We start from the raw sequence: 22,312 nt of genomic DNA, 5'->3' as shown, positions 1-22,312 counted from the left end.
GAGACACCCATAAGACAAAAGAGAAGGAACCTGACCATGAGGATATCTATGGAATAAGCCAGCGTTTCTATCTTCTCAAACTAGAGAGTAAGAAAAGGACAAAAGAAGCTATATAAGGCCCGGCTCTGTGGTTTCGTTAAGGAGCTTACATCAGTACTAACCCATATACTATCTTTGATTCAGTGGCAATATTGTGTCACAAAATCAACTTGTTTCTCAAATAGCCATTAGCATTTATGTTCAACAAGGTATGAGTTCATAGAAAGTGTAGCTGTCTACCTGGAGTCACTAATATTTCACCTGCAATGCATTTTATGTATTAGATGTTTGTCTATCTTCTGTTGCTGTGATGAAACACCATGACCAATGCAGTTTGGGGAGCAAAGGGTTTATTTGGTTTATACTTCCATATCACTGATTATCACTGAAAGAAGTCAGTACAGAATCTCAAATAGGACAGGAGCCTAGAGGCAGGAGCTGGTGCAGAGGCCATGGAAGGGTTCTGCTCACTAGCTTGCTCATGCTTTCCAGGACCCCTTTTTTATGTCTCTAAAACCAGTACCAACTGAGTGACTCTTAAACTACTAAATTTGACTAGCAACAGGAGGGTTAACCTTGGCCACCTCTGGAACACATGAGGAAACATTTCCCAGAAGACTTCACCTCAATAATGTTGGTCTCTACTTAATCACAGCTGATTAAGCTGACCCAGCTGACCAGCATCCATTGTCCCAGCATAGCAAAAGTTTTACCTCAGTAGTTTTGGTCTCTTGTTAATCAGAGCTGATTCTTCAGCCCTGGCTGACCAGACACCATAGGTTCTTCACACATAAGTTCTAGTTGAGTCTTTACTTTCCTCTGAAACTTCACAAGCCAGGCCTCCATCAACGGTACTGCTGTCAACATTCTTACCTTCCAAACTCCTCCATTAATAGCTCACTGAGCTCTCAACACTCCAAAGCTTTTCTATCCCAAAGTTCTCCCACACTCTTCCCCAAAACAACATAGTCAGGTCTGGCACAACAATATCTTACTATCCTGATACAAACTTGCCTTTTAGTTAGGGTTTCTATTACTGTCATGACCAAAGCAACTTGGGGAAGAAAGCATTTATTTGGTTTATATTTCCATATGAGTATTAATCACCAAAGGAAATTCAGACAGGAATCCAAAGAGGGCAGGAACCTGGAGGCCATGGAAAGGTGCTGCTTACTGGCTTGCTCCTCATGATTTACTCAGCCTGCTTTCTTATAGAACCCAGAATTACCAGCCCAGGGATGGCACCACCCACAATGGGCTGGGCCCCCCTACATCAATCATTAATTAAGACAATGACTTGCAGCTGGATCTTATAGAGGCACTTTCTCAAGTGAGGCTTCTCTTTTCAGATGACTCTCCATCATGTCAAGTTTCCATAAAACTAGCCAACACAATGCTCAATGAGTTATGTGTTGAATGAAAGAATGAGAGCAGATAGCACACTGAGTCCATGGGTGGTTTCCACTTTTATGTGATCCTGGTAACATTTTTTGTGCCTTGGTTAGTCTTTTTATAAAACAGGAATAGCACTGCAGCTTTTATGAGGGGTTATGAGAAATAAGAGACCACATGAGAAACACACTCCGAACAAGGGCCTGGCATATAGAAAACATCAGAGTGTTATCATCTGTGGTGGTGGTGCTGGTGGTGCTGGTGGTGCTGGTGGTGCTGGTGGTGCTGGTGGTGCTGGTGGTGCTGGTGGTGCCGGTGGTGGTGGTGGTAGTGGTGGTACTATTATTATTATCTCTCATTTCTGGTGTGAGGTAGAGCATGGTTCAGTCAACCTAGAACTTCATGCAAAACTAAGGTGCTCATTGCCCTAATAAAGCATTCACTGCTCCAATAAATGAGTTCCCCAAAAGACTTAATGTTTCACAATATTCTAAAAGACTCTCCAAGGCTGGCTGAGATTACTCACTCAGAAATCCCTAATTTCAGTGAGTTCTAACCTTCCTGGGTTATAAAGTAAAACCTATTCTTGCCCTTAATTTTTTTTTAAATAAATGAGGTAGAAAGTGGAGGAGGAGGACAACAATGATCAAAATATTTTGTATGACATTCTCAAAGGATACAAAATAAAAACATTTTTAAAAGTTAAAAAGGTTACATCTAAGTTGCTACTCACAGTCCATCACTAATATACATAATGACTAACTTCCTTATATATGAAATGCCATCTTCGTGAATTCAGTAGATACAAGAAGATCCTAACATTGCTAATTGTTCACTGCTATTGACCTCGGTTATATATTTTAGATCTCAGCATTTCCACTTTGCCTTCTCTTACCATCACTCCCTAAGGGGTCTATGATTATCTAGCAGTGCCCAAATGCCTGGCCCTGTGCTCTCCGGTCACCATCAATGGCTGACTGGAACAGGAACAGGGGCATCTTAAAACAAAACAGCTGCATCCCAGGCGCTTCAGACTCAGGTGGAATATGATAGCTGCTATTAAGCTCCTTTGAGCTCGTCTTGACTTTGATGATTTCCCTCTTCCTCCTCTTTGCCAAGCTCCAACTTTATCTTGTAAAATGGCTCCAATGTTCATTTGGTTTTGTGGTAATGTTTTAGTTGTATTGTTATTAATTTCAGGATTTGGGCTGGTTTCAGTCTTATGGGACTTTCCCCCCCCCCTTTATTGATTTTGTCTGGAGAAACTGTGAAGTGAGGTAAAAATCTTGCTAAATTCTCCTGAGTGGGCATGGAAGTAGCAATGTTCTGTCCCTAGCATTGACCTAATTCAAAGGCCCTGACCTCCAAAGCATTTCCTGGTAAGCACCTGCAGTGCTCTTTACATGTTGGAATGACTTCTATATCCTGTGTCACCAACCTCCTTTTTCAACACCCCCATTCCACTGCCCACTTTTGAGTGAAATGCTTTATTTCTATATTCATAAATGCATCATTGGCTAAAATCTATTTGGTCACTATTTGTAGAGAATAAGAGCTTAAATGCACTGTTGAAATAAAATTTTCATCCAGGCATCATGGTGCATGCCTGAAATCCCAGCACCTGGGAGGCAGAGGCAGGTGGATCTCGGAGTTGGAGGTCATCCTGGTCTACAGAGGGAGTTCCAGGACTACACAGAGAAACACTGTATCAAAAAGAAACAAAGAAACAAAGAAACAAAGAAACAAAGAAAGAAAGAAAGAGAGAGAGAGAGAGAGAGAGAGGAAGGAAGGAAGGAAGGAAGAAAGAAAGAAAGAAAGAAAGAAAGAAAGAAAGAGAGAGAGAGAGAGAGAGAGAGAGAGAGAAAGGAAGGAAGGAAGGAAGAAAGAAAGAAAGAAAGAAAGAAAGAAAGAAAGAAAGAAAGAAAGAAAGAAGAAAGAAAGAAAGAAAGAAAGAAAGAAAGGAAGGAAGGAAGGAAGGAAGGAAGGAAGGAAGGAAGGAAGGAAGGAAGGAAGGAAGGAAGGAAGGAAGGAAGAAAATTCATTTTAAGAGTTTAGAGGCTAACCTGTAGCAGGGTAGGTAGAATACTTGCTAGAGCATGGAGAAAGCCCTGGTTTCAATCAGCAATATATAAAAGCGAATGTAGTGGCTGAGTGGAATCCCAACACTCAGAAAGTACAGAAAACAAGATCAGAAACTCAAAATCATTCCTGGCTACCAAGTTCAAGGCCAGCAAAGACATTAGGAATGTAGCTTAGTTACCCAAGGAGCTGAAGGGATCCGCAACCCTATGAGTGGAACAACATTATGAACTAACCAGTACCCCGGAGCTCTTGACTCTAGCTGCATATGTATCAAAAGATGGCCTAGTCGGCCATCACTGGAAAGAGAGGCCCATTGGACATGCAAACTTTATATGCCCCAGTACAGGGGAACGCCAGGGTCAAAAAAAAAAAAAAAACCTGGGAATGGGTGGGTAGGGAAGTGGGGGGGAGAGGGTATGGGGGACTTTTGGGATAGCATTGGAAATGTAATTGAGGAAAAGATGTAATAAAAAATATTAAAAAAAAAAAAGGAATGTAGCTTAGTGGTGTAGCATAGCCTAGAATGCACACAGCCCTTGGGATTTGATCTCCACAACACAGGGAGGGAGGGAGAGAGAGAGAGAGAGAGAGAGAGAGAGAGAGAGAGAGAGAGAGAGAAGAAGAAGAAGAAGAAGAAGAAGAAGAAGAAGAAGAAGAAGAAGAAGAAGAAGAAGAAGAGGAGGAGGAGGAGGAGGAGGAGGAGGAGGAGGAGGAGGAGGAGGGGAGGGGAGGGGAGGGGAGGGGAGGGGAGGGGAGGGGAGGGGAGGGGAGGGGAGGGGAGGGGAGGGGAGGGGAGGGGAGGGGAGGGGAGGGGAGGGGAGGGGAGGGGAGGGGAGGGGAGGGGAGGGAAGGGAAGGGAAGGGAAGGGAAGGGAAGGGAAGGGAAGGGAAGGGAAGGGAAGGGAAGGGAAGGGAAGGGAAGGGAAGGGAAGGGAAGGGAAGGGAAGGGAAGGAGGAAGGGAGAGATAATAGAACATAATATATGTTAAGCTAATTGAAGCAGTTCTAGAAACTTCTAAGCTTCCTATTAAGGAAATCATACTCTTTAAATTGGCTCATCACAATGGTGGTACATGCCTTTAATTCCAGCACTCAGAATATAGAAACAGGCAGATCTCTGTGAGTTCAAGGCAGGCCTGGTCTACATAGTGAGGTAAGTTCCAAGACACCCGAGACTCTGTAGAAAGACAGTGTCAAAAATAAAAGGAAATAATGAGTGTAACCTCTAAATTAGTGGTTTTCAGCTTGTGGATTGAGAATCAGTGGTTGCATATCAGATATCCTGCATGTCAAATATTTACATTGCAATCCATAACCATAGCTAAATTACAGTTATAAAGTAGCAGTGAAAATAATTTTATGGTTGCGGGTCATCACAACATAAGGAACTGTATTAAAAGCTCCCAGAATTAAGAAGGTTGAGAACCACTGTTCTAAATTAATATATCTTCATTCTACCATTGTGTTGAATACAATGGTTTCTAAAAGCTGTCACTTAAAGATTATTCATGGTGCTACAATGAAGCCAAACAATCATGCAACTCATTGGGCCTTTTTCCAGCTCCCAGTGGCCACCTGGGATTCATCTCTGTTCTCTGATTCTGTGTTTCAAATCAGCTGCTCAAAGATACTATTGCTGTCAACAGGGTCCCTGATTTATTTAATCCTTCTCCAAAGTAGGTTCTGAAACTCTTACAATTTAACCCCTACTTAAGCCAGCAGCAACCCTGCAGGGACTATCTCTTTCTTGCACTGGCAAGTGTCTCTTTGAGGGCCCTGTGGCACCACAGTTGCCTGGGACAGAGAGCCAATCCTTTGCCCCTGATGCTATTCTTTATCCTTTCCACACACTATCAACCCAGTTTTCAATAGTGCTCCCCACTACTCCTTTCTGAAAATAGCAACACGCAAGCACACTGTGTGTATCTAAGTCAGAACTCAATAAATGCCCATACTTCACATTTGAAGAAAAATCTCATTTCGATAATTTAATCAGCAATGAATGAGAACACTTATTCTAGCTTCTCGTGGCCCACTTCTGTAATAGTGACACTTACGAGGCTGAGGCAGGAGAATGGCAAGTTCCTGGCCAAGCAGAGATACATAGTGAGTGAAACACCATTTCAAAAACAAGGAAAAACAACACTCTTACTGGATTTTTTAAAAATAATTTTTAATATACTATGTGCATGGTCGGATAGGTGCCACTGTGCATATGTGAAGATCTGAGGACATCTTTCAGCAGTCAGCTCTCTCTTTTTGTCCTGTAGGTTCCAGGATTCAATTTAGGTCATCAGGCTTGGTAGCAAGCACTTTCTCCCACTGAATCAGTACAACATGGAAATACAGATTCAAGGAGAATAAAAGAAAAAGGAAGGAGTTTTAGTAAGTCAGAAGGAGATGAGACTAAGCAAAACAAACAAAAAAACTTTAGAAATAAATTATTGGTCTAAGGAACTCTAGTTTTGTCTTCTAGTGTATAGTTCAATCGGCTCATCAATTTTAAAGTTCTATGCAAAGAAAAAGTCCCCTAACAAGAGATGGCTTCTTGTCTTTCCCAAAATCTTTTCCAAACAGATCTATAATCCATAATAAAAATCAGAGATTAAAAAAAATCAGACTAGTTTGATAAATGACCAGAGAGTCTTTCTTAAGGTTAGAAAACTTCAGACTTATTCACACTCCTATCTTTCCCCCAGTCTGACTCTAGACTAGAATACTTTCTGGACTAGACTCTAGTTCTAGAAAATATGGGATTGACTTCCTAGAATATCCACTGACCTTTTGTTAGGCTTTTTGAATGTTCTCATGCAGCAATTTAAAAAAAAAAAAATTGAGATTTTTCAATCTTCTTACCCAGCTTTACCAGTGCTGTTACACAATATCAAAACTAGGTTATCAGCACTGAAACAGTTAAATACAAATTGTTTGCTTTGAGCCTGGAATCCTTTGCTGTCCTTTTGTAGTCACGCCCACTTCTCCCTCTCACGCAGCCACGCCCACTTCCCCCTCTCACCTCCACTATTACTTGGCTCTTGTTTACCTCTAATCTTTCATTCCTTTCTGTGATTCTGATATGTCAATCCTATTACATAAACTTGCGTAGTGGTTAAAGTGTTTGACTCCAAGCATGAGGACTGCAGTCAGTTCCCTAGAATTTCCACAGAGCGAGCTGGCTAGCAAGACTAGCCACATCTGCGAACCCTGGGTTTGACAGAAAAAACCCTGACTCCAAGAATAAGGTAGAACTACCAAGGAGGATTCCTAGCATCAACCTCACACACGCAACTGCATAACAACCATGCAAGACAGCCATTAACATACACATTCGCACAATGGAAATGGAAAAAACGTAAGGACGTCAAGTAGAACCTTTTGTTCGCCCAGTCTAGTTCTCTAAAGATTCATTTGCACATCAGTGGTTTGGTGCCTCTAACTGTTCAGCAGTATTTCATGGTATTGGTGCATTGGGATTAATAGTGGTAGTTTAAATGTTAGTAGAATGGCTAATAGTTAGTTTACCCACTGAAGGACACCTGAGAAGTTATTGGGTATTGCAAAGAAAGCTGTTATGAACATTTGATGTGAACTTGAGTATTTATTTATCTGGGGGAAAATGTTCAGAAGCACGATGCTAAGCCATGTCTAGTTTTGGGGGTTTGTTTGCTTGCTTGCTTGCTTGCTTTTGGTTTTTGTTTATGTTTTTGTTTTGTTTTGGGGGGGATTGGTGTTTTGTTCTGTTTTGTATTTTAAGAAACCACTAAACTAAACCCCAGATAGTATCATAGCTCAAATTCCCACTTGTGTAGTATAAGCAATCCAAGTTCTTTTTGTATTTATTAGTATTCTATTTTGTTGTGGTTAGTTTTTAGCCAAATCCAGAGATCAAATTTAGAGCAAAAACTTGCACGAAGTATTTCATACTCAATTTATGGTGTTTTCTTCGCAGCACTTGGACATGCATTTTTAATACCAGCTACTTTTTTTTTAAATTCCACACGCTAATAATAATGTATTTGGACAAGTTACTTAACATCTCTGGACCTCAATTTTCTTCTGTGTGAAATCTGCTCCTGCATGTCAAGCACTATATATATTAAAAAGATAATATGCCCAGGTAGTGGTGGTGAGCGCCTTTAACCCCAGCACTCGGGAGGCAGAGGCAGACAGATCACTGTGAGTTCCAGGCCAGCCTACTCTACAGAGCTAGTTCCAGGACAGTCAGAGCTACACAGAGAAACTGTGATTTGAAAAACCAAAAGACAAACAAACAAGAAAAGAGGATAATGCATGTAAAGAATGTAGGATACAATGTGCGCTCAATGTGTGTGAGTTCTTTCCCTTTAAGCTGTTTGACTTCCTGCTGGTTTTGGCTTTGTTCTAGGGACTGAACCCAGGATCTTGTGCACACTAGACAAGGACTACACCATTGATCTAGTATTGCTACATATTTGAACGTATATGGTTTCTTTTAATTCCTTCCCAGCATCCCTAGGAATCCCCACTTCTTTACTCCATTCATTCCGGCTATTATTTTAAAAACTGGTTAATGTAATGAAACAGCATAAAATTATTTTCAAATTTTTAAAGATTTATTTATTTTATATATATGATACTACACTGTCTTTGTCTTCAAAGGCACCAGAAGAGGGCACCTGATCCCATTACAGATGTTTGTGAGCTACCATGTGGTTGCTGGGAATTGAACTCAGGATCTTTAGAAGAGCAGTCAGTTCTCTTAACTGCTGAGCCATCTCTCCAGTGCTGTTCTACTTACCAGCTGTATGGGTTCAGGTGACTGCTTGTCATCTCAATCAATACCAATGGTAGCCCATCTCCAACTCTGTCTTTAGAATAAATAGAATCAGACCTGCCTTTGAAAGCAAGAGATAGAGAGTTCAAATAAGAAAACATGTATAATTCATAAACATTAACAAATGACTCCACCATATGTAAACAGAATAAAGCAAGATACAGAAATGATGTCCCACTTACCTTCATTTTGCCAGAGAATACAAGTTAGAGAAATGGCAGGAATTTGAATGACATCTGAGTCTATCATAGTACTGCCCAAAATGATGAAATACCAGACCTGTATTAGATTAGTTATCCCCCCCCCCATTGCATTTGCTTTACTATCAAAAAATACAAAATTATGCACTAATGATAAGTATAATCATTGGCTGTGACACCTTCAGTTGGTCCTAGGTCAGCAGTTGCCCTGGGCATCTGAAAAAGGATGAGTCCAAGATGGATTTCTGGTGGCCATCTCCAAAGAGCACAGCCTGGGATGTGTGGCCGTCTGTCTGGCTCCATTAGGTAGCAGCAGATTATATAACCCAAACCTTCATCGTGAATAAAGGGCTTAAAACAGTTCCTTCAAAGATCCTTCCATGTAAGACCATGAAAAGACTGTGGGCAGAAACCATAGACAGAAGAATGGCAGGAGAGAGTCTGCGTCCTCCCAGTTAAAAACTTGAGCCGGCCACAAAACAAGGCAGCCCAAACATGGATCAGACCAATTATTTAAACGGTCAAGACTGACAGTTACCCTAAAATGCTTAAGCCTGTTACCAGATTCTTCCTCTTCTCACCCCTTATTTATTTTTTTGCATGGGTTTATTATGTATATTATATAACAGTAAAAGAGCTTAAATATTTGTTTTTCAAATAAATATACATAAAATCTATTAGGCAGAGGATTTAAGTAAAACCATACGAAAACCATTCCCTGGGTTATTTTCTTTCCCCGAGGTGTTATTTTTTTCCAGTTAGATCTTCATATTGGGTACGAGTGGGGCATAAGTACACTGATGCAGGTAACACAAAGACAGACTGCATGGGAGCACCTCCCCATGTCTTTTCTTGCTTTCCCCCTTGTCTGAGACTGAGTCATATTGTCATGTAGACTATCCTTGAACTCATGGCGGCCTCTTGCCTCAGCTTTCTGAGTGGCTGTGATTATAGGCATGCTCCACCATGCCCAGATCCCATATCTTTCTTGACTGCCCTGAAGAGGCAGCTTTCTGGAAAGCAAGGCAGGTTCCTCCGAGAGAGCGCCTGAGGTTTGTGAGCTATCAGTATCCTCATGATCAATCCTGTTAGGAAAGCAGCCATGGCTTGCCACTCATTGTAGAGCCATGCCAAAGAAAATGGCTAAGGCTTATTAAGTACCTAGTATACACCAGACCCTCTCCTAAGAACCTCGGGTGAATATTCTCACTGACTCTTATCCATCCTTTATAGATGCAATCCCTGCAGCAGAGAATGGCTACCTAATGATTCCAAGACCATGCAGTTAATAGCTATGGTCCAGGATTCTCAGGACACTGTGCTTGACATGCACAGCAAGAGCCTCACCAGCTATCACAGAGATTTGCTTTTTAACAACAAAATGCATGTCAAAGACTGGCTACAGCCTAATGGTGGTTGTGTTTCTCCCTAGGATCATACTTTACAATCATATTTTCACGAATTATCCTTGCAAACAGATTTTGAAAAAAAGTGCATCTCATCAGTTCTTGAAAGTAAGTTAACTCCCTTCTAACACAATGAAGTGTGTGTGGCTTCTTATTTCTTCCACAGTTTACATTGCTAACCTCTAATAGAGTGAGAAAGAGACAATATATCCACCAGTTATTTCCAAGTATCAGAGATAGCAACGAGAAAGAGAGAGAGAGAGAGAGAGAGAGAGAGAGAGAGAGAGAGAGAGAGAGAGAGAGAGAGAGCTGAGAAAATGTGTGGATTGTTAATACAGCTAAATTAATACCATGTGATATTAATGCATTTAAGCAGAGAAACTTCCAGTAAATTGCAGCGTCCACCCCCTTCTCATTCTGGAACTTTCTGATAAAATACAAGTAGAAGTATGAGCAGAGGAAAAGAAATAAAAATGTCTGTAGAAAAAAAAAAAGTGCTTTTGGGGGGAGGCTCCCTAACATGATTATATGTTCTTAGCTGTGCAAATTGAGGACTCAAATTTCTCTTCTCAGATGCCCCCATTGGAAATACCAAAGTCACGATTTTAAATGCAGTATAATTTACAAAGTCCAATCAACACGAGACAGACTTAAATGTTACTTTGTTACTGTGGCTATTTTTAGCTTTGATAACCCTTCATATTTGTCTTTGCAAGTAGCAAGTGGCTTTAAAAGTAAAGCTAAATACCGCTATATCTAAAAAGAGAAAATTTCAACTGTCAAACAGCTAAGCGATTTAATACCTCAAGATGATGCATTAATTTTGTAATAAGGCAAAAATTCCTACTTGATTCAATTCTGTAATTTGGTTACTGACATCATCTTTACTTGACTAACAAGATGCATAGAAACTAACAATGTTTGGGAAAGTAGAAAGAATTACCAGGACTGTAAGAAGACAGCTTCTTCCTTTCTTTGTCCCATATTAATAACAGTTAAAATTCATGATTTCTTCCAAATACAACTTGTTCACATTTTGCTCAGCAATTTGGAGTATATACAAATCATCTCACGGATCTTTTTTTTTTAAATCAATCCTTTATGATACTATGTATTGGGCTAAAAGGAATGTTACACATTTTAAAGTTCTTATGTTTCAACATAATTTTAAAATTCACAGCAAGCCTGCATTTGCATATATAAAAGGATTTGCGTATTTTCTTTGATTGGGTTTCTTCATCTACTTTTTAAAAAAAAGCAATTTAAAAAGAAAAATCACTGAATTGAAGAAAACAATAGTCTTGGATTTAACTTCTCACCTTCCTGTTTATGAACAAAGACAGATCTTATCCAAGCAACTGTTCTCTTTTCAGGTCCTCCTTTTCAGGTCCTCCTTTTCAGGTCCTCCTTTTCAGGGTCCTTTCTTGTCTTTTTTTTTTTATGCATCTCATTAAGCCATCACTTCAAAACTGCAGCTAGAAAAGCACTTGCTCATTTTCTCTGATTTCACATTTAACAGGGTTTTTGGTTTGGTTTGGTTTGGTTTGGTTTGGTTTGGTTTGGTTTGGTTTGGTTTGGTTTGGTTTGGTTTGGTTTGGTTTGGTTTTAGGTTGATCACAAGCAATTCTTAGGGAAAAACCCCAGGCTCTGGTTGGTGGCTTCTGCAAAGGGTGAGCCGTCTGTCCAGAGTACTGTCTGTTAGTCAGCAGAAATAAAGAATCCTATTTCCTACAGAGGTATTAGGAAAGTGCTCCCAGAAGAAAGCATTTACCCAATTCCAATTGTTTGAAAGTCTAAAACACTAAGGAAGACACTGTTCCAAGAGCTACTGTTTAAAACAATGCCATCTCTGTTCATAGGGAAATCTTGTTACTTAGAAATCTGAGTTAGTTTTTAAAATAATAGCTGTGTATCCAAAAAGGAATTCCAAAGAAGTGTTCTTATGCCAAGCACATGTTTTTAATTATAATAGCATTGGCTTACCTAAGTAAATGTGTACACCCTAATAATTGTGCCTTACATGTTGACAATTTTGAATATTATTTTTGTTTTACTTTGAAAAAAAGGGATGCTGAATAATAATGTAGAAAATGCAGTATCTATCAGTATCAAATTGCTGTGGTTTGTTGGAATTACAAAATACTGTAGCTAAAAAAAAATTCTGTTGAAAAATAATAATTGAAAACTGCCCTGATTTTAAAAGAAATGAATATAGCTATATCCTTATAGGATAATGTCAAATAGAAAGTAATAGTATTCCCAGACAATCATGTTTGTTGGCATTTAAATGAGAATAACAATGCCTTACGGTTATTTTCATAGTCGTTGACTTAACATGAGATTAGCTTCAACATCTTCATAATTATCTGAGATCACCCAATTGAAAGTGGTATGGTAAAAACATGTTAATGGTTATGACACTCTCACCATCTTAATACCAAACAGATTAACACACATGAAAGTAATAGTATAATTTGTACATGAAATAATATGCCAGAACAATTCTTATGGTAAAAAGAGAATCCTTGTGAAATCTAACTACGATTTCCTATGCCTTGGAGTATTAAAGTGATCATTTGCCTAGACGATGACATAAGAAGCATGCGTGGGTATGTGTAACTCGGTGGATTTCAGATATCATTCTTCTACCCTGCCACTACAGAGTATATGAAGCCATCAGTCCTGAGATTTGCTTTAATTAAGACAGAGAGGAGGCGACAGAACAGTGAAATTATAATCTAGCTGGGATTGAAAACCAACGAGAAAAAAATGTTTAAACTGTGAAAAAAAAAGATTGCTTATTGGTCATCCTGGCTACAAATTTAGTTTATGGCAAACAAACAAAAACACACTGTACCTTAAACATTCTTCAGTAACATACTTCATGTCATTATGGATGCAGAGTCTCATAAAAATATTCCCTTCCTCAACTTCCCCTACTGTAAAAGCCTCATGAAAGGAAAATGGCCCATCTGTTTGCAAAGTGCTATAAAGTTATAGCTACTCACATTAACCCATCTTTCTTGAATCCATATAAAAAGACTTTTCATACAAGACCTCACTATTTGATAATCCTTATTACATGTGATAAAGATCAGAATGGAGGGAGAAGTTTCCCCATCATGCAGGTGCCTCCCCGTTGAGGGTGGAAGTGAGTTTTAGATGACAGCCTCTTCCAGCTCCAGCGGTTCTTGAAAAGGGGGGGTTGAGGGAGACTTTAAATCATGTTGTTTCTACTTATGCAGGGAGAATCCATAAAAAAGAGATTTATTATTATATTTTCTGTTTGAAATGCAATATTTGCTATTTTTTTTACTCCAAAAGTGCTCCTTAGTATAGAGCAGAGTAAATATTACAATTTCGTTAAACAGCCGCCAAGATTTAATTGTCTGTGAAATATAAGGCTTAGGAACTGACTTAACTACTGTTCTCCTGACACAGAAGAGGCTCCCAACACCGAGGGGAGGCTACCCCAGAGAGAAAGAAAAGTGAGCTAGATGCCCCCAACCACATGTGTGGAAAAGCCTGTCCTAGGAACTTGGGGAATGGTTCTTGCAGGAGATTTAAAGGAACTCTGTACAAAAAGTCAAACAAGAACAAACAGCTCTGGCAAATACGACAAATCACGCTAGCAGTTTAACAGCGAGGGAGCAGGCGGAAATCCAGCAACCGCTAACACTTACTGAAGAAAATGTTACTGAAGAGGACAGGAGAGAGGGGAAGAGAAGCAGGGGACAGAAAGGAAGTTGAAGAAACAACACTGGTGTCCATATGTGGATTCTGCATTTTAAAAATGTTTCATTTTTGGTGGCTCGGCCAGGAAACTGGAAAGCCAGTGTCTAATTCCATGCTGAGAGCCCTTTGCACAGGGGTTTGGGCTAGGGCTCGGCCAGCTCCTAGCGACCGGGTCACTTTAGTGCGCCCCCCTCCCTACTTTTACCCGCTCCCCACCCCCACCCCTCGCTCCTCTCCCAGCAGTGTTTCTGCGGGCGCTTCCACCAACGGGTCTGGGTGCAGAGTCAGCGGGCGGCAGCTTATTGGCCCCGGTGGCACCACAGGCACCAGCCAAGCCCGTAATTGCAAAGCAAACAAGGCTGAAATGTTGGATTCGCCTCCATCCTGACAAGATCTACACTTTTGCCGCCAATTTGTTTTTGCAGCTCTAGTTCAGGGCACTTGATTGAGGAAATGTGGAAAATAGCGGTGAGGGTTTCCCTAATGAGACCTGGGGTGTTGGGGGAAGCGGTGGCCTTCCCTCAGCACCCGGGGCTCCGAGGTGAGCAGTTAACCCCTTCATGCCCGCATCGGGCGAAAAGGTCTTGGAGGAAGGTATCAACCCCTGGTTAGTTCCCAGCAGCGGATCTCTCCTGACCCGAATGTGGTGAGCTCGCTTCCTCCAGTCCAGTCCACAGAAAAGCATGGGGATGGAACGAGAATTTGGCCGGAATAAAAGGGGAGAGATCCAGCATTCATCCCAGGGCCTGGACCACTGGTCGGTACACGAGTAACAGTTCCCACATCCCCACCCCCACCTCGGTTCCCCTGCGTGGGAGTCTTTGCAGCACTGTGAGCATCGCCGCCCCACCACCCCGCAGTGAACTCCTGGGAGACCAGGATGCTGTGAGTCGGAGAGACACGACGCCCTAAGTTAGGCCTCACCGGAAGGGCGCATTTGGACCGCTGACTCCCAAGCTGCTATCTCCGGGGGTGAATTTAAAATAAAAGCAATATTTAAATATTTAAAAAGGAAAAGAAAAGAAAAGAAGAGGAAAGGAAAAGAAAAGAAAAATAGAAAAATGAAAAGAAAAAACGAAGAGGCAGGAGGAAAAGAGGTAAATAATTATTGAGTGCAGCTTGGTATCAGGCAACACTCTCCCTTGATCCTTTTAATCTAGCTCACATCCCTCTTTCATTTCCACCACTGTTTGAATGAAGAGAGAAACTAAGGCACCCAGAGCACTGACCTCGGTGTTGAGGCGGCCCTGGCTACCTCTTGAGTTTGGGGTATTTAGGATGGGTACAAGATAAGCCAGGTCAGAGTTGGTCCTGCCGCCTGCAAGCCAGATTGATTGGGAAGACACTTTCCCAGTGCCCCCAAAGGCTTAGGGTTGAAGGTCTGTTCCTTTCTAAATGACTTCCAAGTCGCTCACCAGCTTTAATGGCCTTCAAAATAGACTAAAACAACACAACCTGATTGCAATTAGAACACCCGGGTTTCTCTAAATCGCCTTTCCACCAGCTTTGAGGGCATCTTTTTGTGCGGAAGCATTAGTTGTGTTGTTAGAGGACACAGCCGCAGAAAGTGAAAGATCTGCACCCTGAGAACTACAAACGAATCTGCGTGGTTCCACCAGAAAGTTCAGAGAATGGAAGGCTTGATATGGGTGCAAGAGGGGAAGCTAACCAGAAGGCCTCCTATGAGGTGGAAACACTCAGGAAAGACTTAGAGGCAACAGTGAAGTGTGGGTTCTTCTCCAGCTTGGGAAGGTAAGCCTTTTGTCAAAGAGGTTGTCAAATCAAAAGGTGCCAGACCCACATTTGGCGACAATGTGGGAGTCTGGTTATCACCAACATTCATTTCACAGCTCCACTTCTATCTTGGAGAATGGCAGGTTGATCTAGTCTTGAGCCAAAATTCCAACCAGGTTTAAGATCGAAAGCCCGAGGTTTGGAAGTGATCAAAGTTGGTCATCTCTGACTAGCTTTGGAACTTGTATCAAAGGGAATTTTCAAGAGCAGAGACAGTAAAACGGCACTAGGGGCGCTCTCACCAGAGACCCTAACTGCATGAGCCCTACACCTTTGCTCTTTTCCCTGGAGTCTAATCTGACATGTACCTTGGCCAATCCGAAGTTCTTTCTGAAGTCACACTCTCCTGTAGACGGGAAGAGAAGACCCCCAGGAGGTGACGAATTGCTCGAGAATGAACTGTGCCTTCTGTCCGCAAAAGAAAAAAAAAAGCATCAGTCCCACGGATTTAGTGAGGTCTCCAAATGTATTCGAAATGGAATTCTCCTTTTCCTGTATGCAAACATTTGCCTCCTTTGAAGTTGGATGCTTTGCAAGAAAAATGCGGTTCCACTTTTTTAGTCCTAGGGTTTGGGGCCTGTGTTGACTTAAATGAGCACTCTCACACAAGTATTAAAAAGAAAAGCATTCTCTTTTGGAAAATAGAACAAAGTAGCGCTTCTCCAATCAGAGTGCAGATACATAATCTGTAACAACAAATTTGCCTCCTAGTGCTGCGCGATTCCAGCAAGCATCCTGCCTTCTCTATTTACATTATAACTTTGCTGCCTGCAATTATTTTTATTTTAATTTTCTGTCACTTTAACAGAAACCAGATCCTTTTCTTTTAATGTTTTGTACACAGCATGTTCAATTTGATAAGATGTTCTTTCCTATCATCTTTTAGCTAGCCTTTCCTTGTTTAGAGTTCTGTATCAGAAGTTTCTAATATTTCTCCCTCTTTCTTTTTTTTTTTTTTTTTTGAGAATTTGTCCCTGTCTTGCTTTATTTGTTTGTGTGAAATTTAGTTTGAAAGGAGATCAGAGAGAGCAGGAGGGGTTTGTAATAAGAGAATGACCGAATGACCCAAAGGCTGATTATCTATCATTAACTGGAGACTTGGTGTACCCAAATTACCAGGAAGACCTCAGTCTGCCGGATCCTTACCCAGCCAGAAAGGCAACCGTGGAATGCACACGCTGAAAAAGACTCATGACATTGCAAGTGAGGACGGTGCTTGAACATATTTTCTTAAAGGAATTCTCCTTCCAAACTCAGTTCCAGTTGAAGGGATAAATTACTAGATCATAATATGTTATGTACAGGTAAAAATCTGTATCCCAGTGCTAACTTTACCAATGTTTTTTTGCAACTAGCTTTCTCATATTGTTTCATTAGAACCAAAATTGCAGTTAATTGTCTAAACTCCAGAGAATATTGAGAAATCAAGACAAGCTGCTTTTGATCTGCTAAACCCAGGCCTTGTAAAAATCGAAGTTTGCCATTAATATTGACAATAAAAGTGTTTCTTTTTGTTAACCTGAAACCTAACCTATCCTGGCTCAAGTCCCTTGTCTCATGCAAAGACTGTAGAAGAATGCAGGAAAGGCTTGGAGTGAACTGTCAGAGGTTTTAAAAAATCCATCTATGCGGTGCAGCAAATAAAGTCACATTGGGGAGTCTTCCAAGGAGTACCCTCAACAGGGCAATTAGAACTGGGAAGGAAAGGGGCTCAAGTCACAGATCAGTCCCTTCAGTCCCACAAATGATGCCTCAGAAGCTCCACGTGTTAAGCAGCCATTTCATCCCTACTCATCCTCAATCCCAGACTGCATGGCATGCTTGCTTAACTCCATTGCTAGCTAGTTCCAAAGAGTGTAAATACAAAATCAGAGTCACGTTCTCATCTGAATGCTAAATGGATTATTTACAGCCTGGAAGAAATAATTCTCTTTATAATTAACTTTTATTTGTATTATTGTGTTTTTTTAATTGCTTATTTTTAAGTTCTGTGAGCGAAAGCCAGGGTCTACCTCTCAAATGCACATCCAACACTGAAATATTCCTCTGTGTGCAATTCTTTGTGTATGTTTTATAAATCCTGTGGGATGTATTGTCTTATAACATTTTATTCTAAACTCAGGATTCTACTGCAAAGGGGCAAAGATCAGATCTATCATACTTCTTGAGACAACTATAATAACATATATTATGTTTAATGGTATTATATATAGTATGATCCTTTGCAATGCCAGTTCACAGGACATTTTATGCTGCCTTTAGTCTGAATGAGTATTTTTAATTTACGGATACCTGTCACAGTACCAAATCCTTCTTCATCAATGAGAATTCTCCACGGCAGCAACATATTTTCCCGTTAATGCAAGAATGCAGTCATGGGTTATTGAAGAAAATAGAAGACCAACTGCTGGTCATAATGGATAGTAGGATTTTCCATAAAGAATCTAAGGACAAACTAGTGCTTCATTCTTCCGTAAGTCTCAAATTCAGTGACAGGGTTAAATAAAATATAAACCACAACACTTCTGGGGAGTAAAACTGAGGAGAGCAAACGAGGGAACAGAAAAAAATAGGGAAAAATGTACAGGGACATAGGAAACCTTGACTTTACTATTTCCTAGGCACAACTGGACTGGAGGGTTCATTTTTTAATCATCCTCTCCACAGCCATCCCTGCCTTTGAACCAGCCCCTCCCTCCTCCATCTGCACAGATCTGTTTTGAATGGAGAACCCGGTGGCAGGGGGTTTACTCCCCAAATGCCCCACCCTTCCCCAAAATCCAAGAAGAAATTCCTCAGAAGAAAAGAAAGCCACATAAGAGTCAAGGGCACCTTCTCCTGCCCTTCATTTTTTGAATGGGACATAAAAGTTCAATCGACCAGATTCCCTACTTTACAGCTGTCTACTTTGAAACAATTTTGTCATGTCTGTACACAAATACCCAAAAAGAAAAAGAAAAAAAGGGCTCTCTCAGAGGGAAGCTTTGGCTGCCACTCAGCCCATAGGCCTTGTTCTGGATGTCCTAAAACATGGTGGGACTAAGTGGCTAACACGAAAAGTGACATAGTGCCTTCCCAGGAGAGAAAAGGCCTGCAGGGTATCCTGAGTGTGGCAGAAACAGTGTCTTTGGAGCAGGTGAGGCTGGGGTTTACATCTTCAGTAACAGATTCATTTTCCTGACATCTTCTGAGTTTGGTATTCCTTTGGGGTTCTTAGCATGTTCTGGAGTTCACTTTGTTACAGATATTTTGAGGAATCTTCCCAATCAACTTACTACTTCAGTTCAGAAAGGAAGGTAATAAGGGGGCTTGAAAGATGATGAAGGGAATTGAGCCATAATTCCTGTAAATATAAAATGTGTGTTTATGGCCTTCTGGCCTGGTTCTTTTCAGATCCAGTTTATTTGGAGTACTCATGAGCAAAACATGAGATACAAAATTGCCCTTGCCTTTGAAATAATAAATATTCGGAAAAGATCTGTATTTCCCCTTAAAAAGAGACTGAAGTTTAAAAAAATATTTAGTTTAAAACAGAGCTTAAAAGTCATATCTCACATAGGACAAAAAATGTTTGCAATGGGGTCCCCAGCCTTTTTCTTGCCCTTTGAGTCTTTTGAGAAAGTGGTAGTAAGAGAAAAGAGACAAATAACATGGACACAAAGTAAATGTTTGAAACTAGCCTTGTCCCTTCGGCTGAGCTTGTGATGTACAGAGCTGTAGATACACCATCAGCCTCAGAGAGGATTATGGACACAGAATCTCCAACACTCCCCTAAACCTGGGCTGCCTTCCTGTGATGATGTGCAGACCCAGGGCCACTCGGCCCTTAGCCTCCCAGGGGAGAGATAATCCTCTATGGTATTCCTCCCTAGGCACCCAGAATGGCCCACAACCAGATCATCACAGATCTATGGTGCTTGAGAATTCTAAATGTGTATCTTAAAGAGCAGCTCACCAGAGGTCCTGCTTGTACAGCCCAAGAGTGAGGGAGTGGGCTGACATCTAAGTTAGAGACTATACACCCATATTCTTCTTCCACCTTCTTCCTGATCACCAAGTGCCAACTTCCCTGTCACATCACCCTGTTAGTTCCCTCATAACCACCCCCTGGGGTGGGACAGACTCTCTAAACTAGGGACTAATTTAAAATAGCATCTTAGATTCAGAGTTTGCCAAAGCAGCAAGTTTACCTGGCAGTCCAAAATTACTGAAGTAAAATGTATCAAAAGATGCTAAAAAGAAAAAAAAAAATGAACAATTGCAGTAAGCATAACTCAGAGCCAGCCAACTACTCATGGTAGATACCACCAAAATTTACCCACTGGTCCCTTCTCTCCAGTCACCTACAGAATGCTATCCTACCACTCTAGTCTCTGGGTTTGAGTTCTTAAGATCCATGAAGCTTTAGACCCCTGGATTGTAGTAATTAACTGATAATGGTGCTGTCAGTGAGGAGTGATGGTCAGATTAGCATTTTTTACAGCCCCTTTTCTGTCCCATGTTGTCCATTTCTTTTATCACTTGTGAGGATGCTATCTGGAGCTACGAATCCATACCCCTACTTTTTGTTGTTGTTGGTGGTGGTTTCAATTTTAAAAGCAGGAAGGGGGTTGGGGGGGGAGGCTAAAAGTAGCACCTTCTGATCCCTAAATCCTGAAGCTGCAAGTGAACAGATAGCTTCTCCATCCCCAGCCCTATCTTTCTGTGGATTCTTCTTCTATCTCCCAACGCCCTGAAAGTCTATTTCCTGGGGCAGCCAAAGCACGCCTTTCCTAAGTTTTTTATCTGTTATTGGACACAACATAATCGTCTTACCCAGTCTACCTGTTCCCGAGGCCTAAATGTTTTTATAAACAATTTTTTTAATGTATCAAATGTCAGAGGCTTTAACTACCAATATTTATTGATTCAGGGTACCCCTCCTGCTGAAAATGTAAACAGAATTCTCCACCACATTACCTCTACTTCTTTAAAACCACTCTCCTTGTACCCCAAGCTGCAGACCCACCGAAGCTGGAAAGCAGAGCCCTATGTAGGTCACTTTGTTCTGCCACCAAACTCAAGCCTCTGAGCTAACCAACAAGACTCGGTCCAGCTACTCCCCATCCTGAATTTGCTCTGTCTTAGCTGGGGGCTGGCCTGGAAAACTGACCCCTTGCAAACAGAAGAAAGGCCACAACCTTTAAGTTCTCCCCCTCTCCCACCACCCAGATCTAAAGTCTTTTTTTTTTTTCAAACTCTCCGTGAGATTACCACAGGGCAGTTAGGTCTCAGCCCGGGTACCCTGGGAGCAAGAAGATGGGCTCTCCGATTCCTTCTAATGTGGCCTTCCAGACAGAATAACAACCAGCCAGACTCTAGGGACCTGGGAAGGACTGTCCATGCAGGATTCTTAACTTGGGGTTCTCTTTAATGTCTGGGACCAGAGTGCTTCTGCCTCCAAAAAGCGATGCCAACGGTGGGAGTCACTTGTGGCCCCTCTGCTTGCCTCCTCAGGTCCAAGGCCAGCTCTCGGCGTGATCAAATTTACAGCCTAAGGGCTTCTGTTGACACCCTGTTACACAGGGACCTCCTTCGTGTGAGTGAGAAGAAGAGATCCTCATACAGGGCGGCGGGGGGGGGGGGGTTTCGCCTCCTTCCACTGACCGCCCCTATCCCGCGCTGCTGGGGAATCTCCTAGGTGCCCCGCGGCCCGCTAACTTACAAGTGGAGATCCATTTTCCATTCTAATGCGTTCAAGATCGCCAAGGCAAGCAGTCTAAACATCCACGAGCCTTCCTCCCTGCCTGTCTCTTAAACGTCCATTTAATGGCTCCCCTCCGATAACTAAACCTGCTTTCCACAGATGCCCGCTTTTATGAGGGAGGCAGGAATGCAGAGATATATTTATATGTTTGTTCATAAAAACTAGAAAATAAGCTCCGAACACGCTGTAAAAACTATTCAGTTACTTACCAAACAGGCTAGTTAAGCAGGAGGTACACGGATATTCGCCACACCACAGATTCGAGAAATCGAGGTGCCCCACTTTGAAAACTTTCGCAATCTCTGTTAGGGTTGCTGCAAATGAGTGTGGGCACAAACTGAAGGTCTCATCCGCGTTCTCTGCAAGTTGTCATCATAACCTGGGTCATCCACTTCAGTGCCTAAGCAAACAGGCCACTGAAACTTTTCCAAAGTGTGCCGGGTCAAAGGAGCGCTGGCGCTCTAGCCTGGTCAAAGAGACTCGGCTCACTCCCAACCGCACCTTAATGGGATTCCATACCGCCACCTCCAGACTCTTGTCGCCACCACCACCACCACCCACTCACCCACCCCAAATCCCCTCCCCAGCCCAGCACAAAACTCTAGGAGACTGTCGGCTCAGTTTTCTGCCTCGGTTACCTACAAAACACTTGAAAAGGCATAATCTGCGTTCCTTTCTCTATTCACCCCACCGCTGTAATCAGAAAAGAAAGCGAAATAATACTGTACCTGGTTTAAGATTCTTCAGTATTGGGGGGAAAATATTTTAATAGCGAAGCATCTGTTAAACACTTGCATTAACCTATGGCTGATAAAAGGGTTTTTTTTTTACCCTGCCCCCCCCCGTTTTAATTATCTTATGGTTATGAGTGGACAACCAATCCTAGAAGAGGACCTCGGCAATTAGCAACGTGAACATCAAAAAGTTTTATTGCGGAGAGCGCGAGGCGCCGCCCCCGCCGCCCCGGGATTGGCGTGAGGAGCCTCTGACGACATATATTAACCCGAGGGGCCCTAAAGATGTAGCTGTACATGGAGATCTTGCTGGGAAAATCGGCTTGCTCCCCTCACCGCGTCCAGCCCAAGAGAACCGTCGCCGCTGCCACC

The 22,312-nt window shown here is 41.8% G+C and overlaps 1 long non-coding RNA gene across 4 annotated transcripts; it reads right to left on the bottom strand.

The window, feature by feature from the left end:
* Positions 1–5,666: 5,666 nt before the first annotated feature.
* On the bottom strand, positions 5,667–22,092 carry LOC110300942 (uncharacterized). Of its 4 annotated transcripts, XR_015048646.1 has the most exons (5): positions 21,935–22,092; positions 21,416–21,672; positions 15,769–15,868; positions 8,290–8,386; positions 5,667–5,834 (listed from the first exon to the last, which is right to left on the bottom strand). It is a non-coding gene; the product is annotated as an uncharacterized LOC110300942 (long non-coding RNA). The 4 variants fall into 4 exon arrangements; XR_015048645.1 differs by lacking the exon at positions 15,769–15,868; XR_015048647.1 differs by lacking the exon at positions 15,769–15,868 and having other exon boundaries at positions 21,416–21,606.
* Between the last annotated feature and the right edge of the window lie 220 nt (positions 22,093–22,312).

The sequence above is a fragment of the Mus caroli genome, unplaced genomic scaffold (assembly GCF_978045245.1).
Source record: "Mus caroli unplaced genomic scaffold, Mus_caroli_1 scaffold_10, whole genome shotgun sequence".
NCBI lineage: Eukaryota > Metazoa > Chordata > Mammalia > Rodentia > Muridae > Mus > Mus caroli.
Note: the sequence above shows the minus strand (reverse complement) of the source record. Positions and strands in the feature narration are given on the sequence as shown.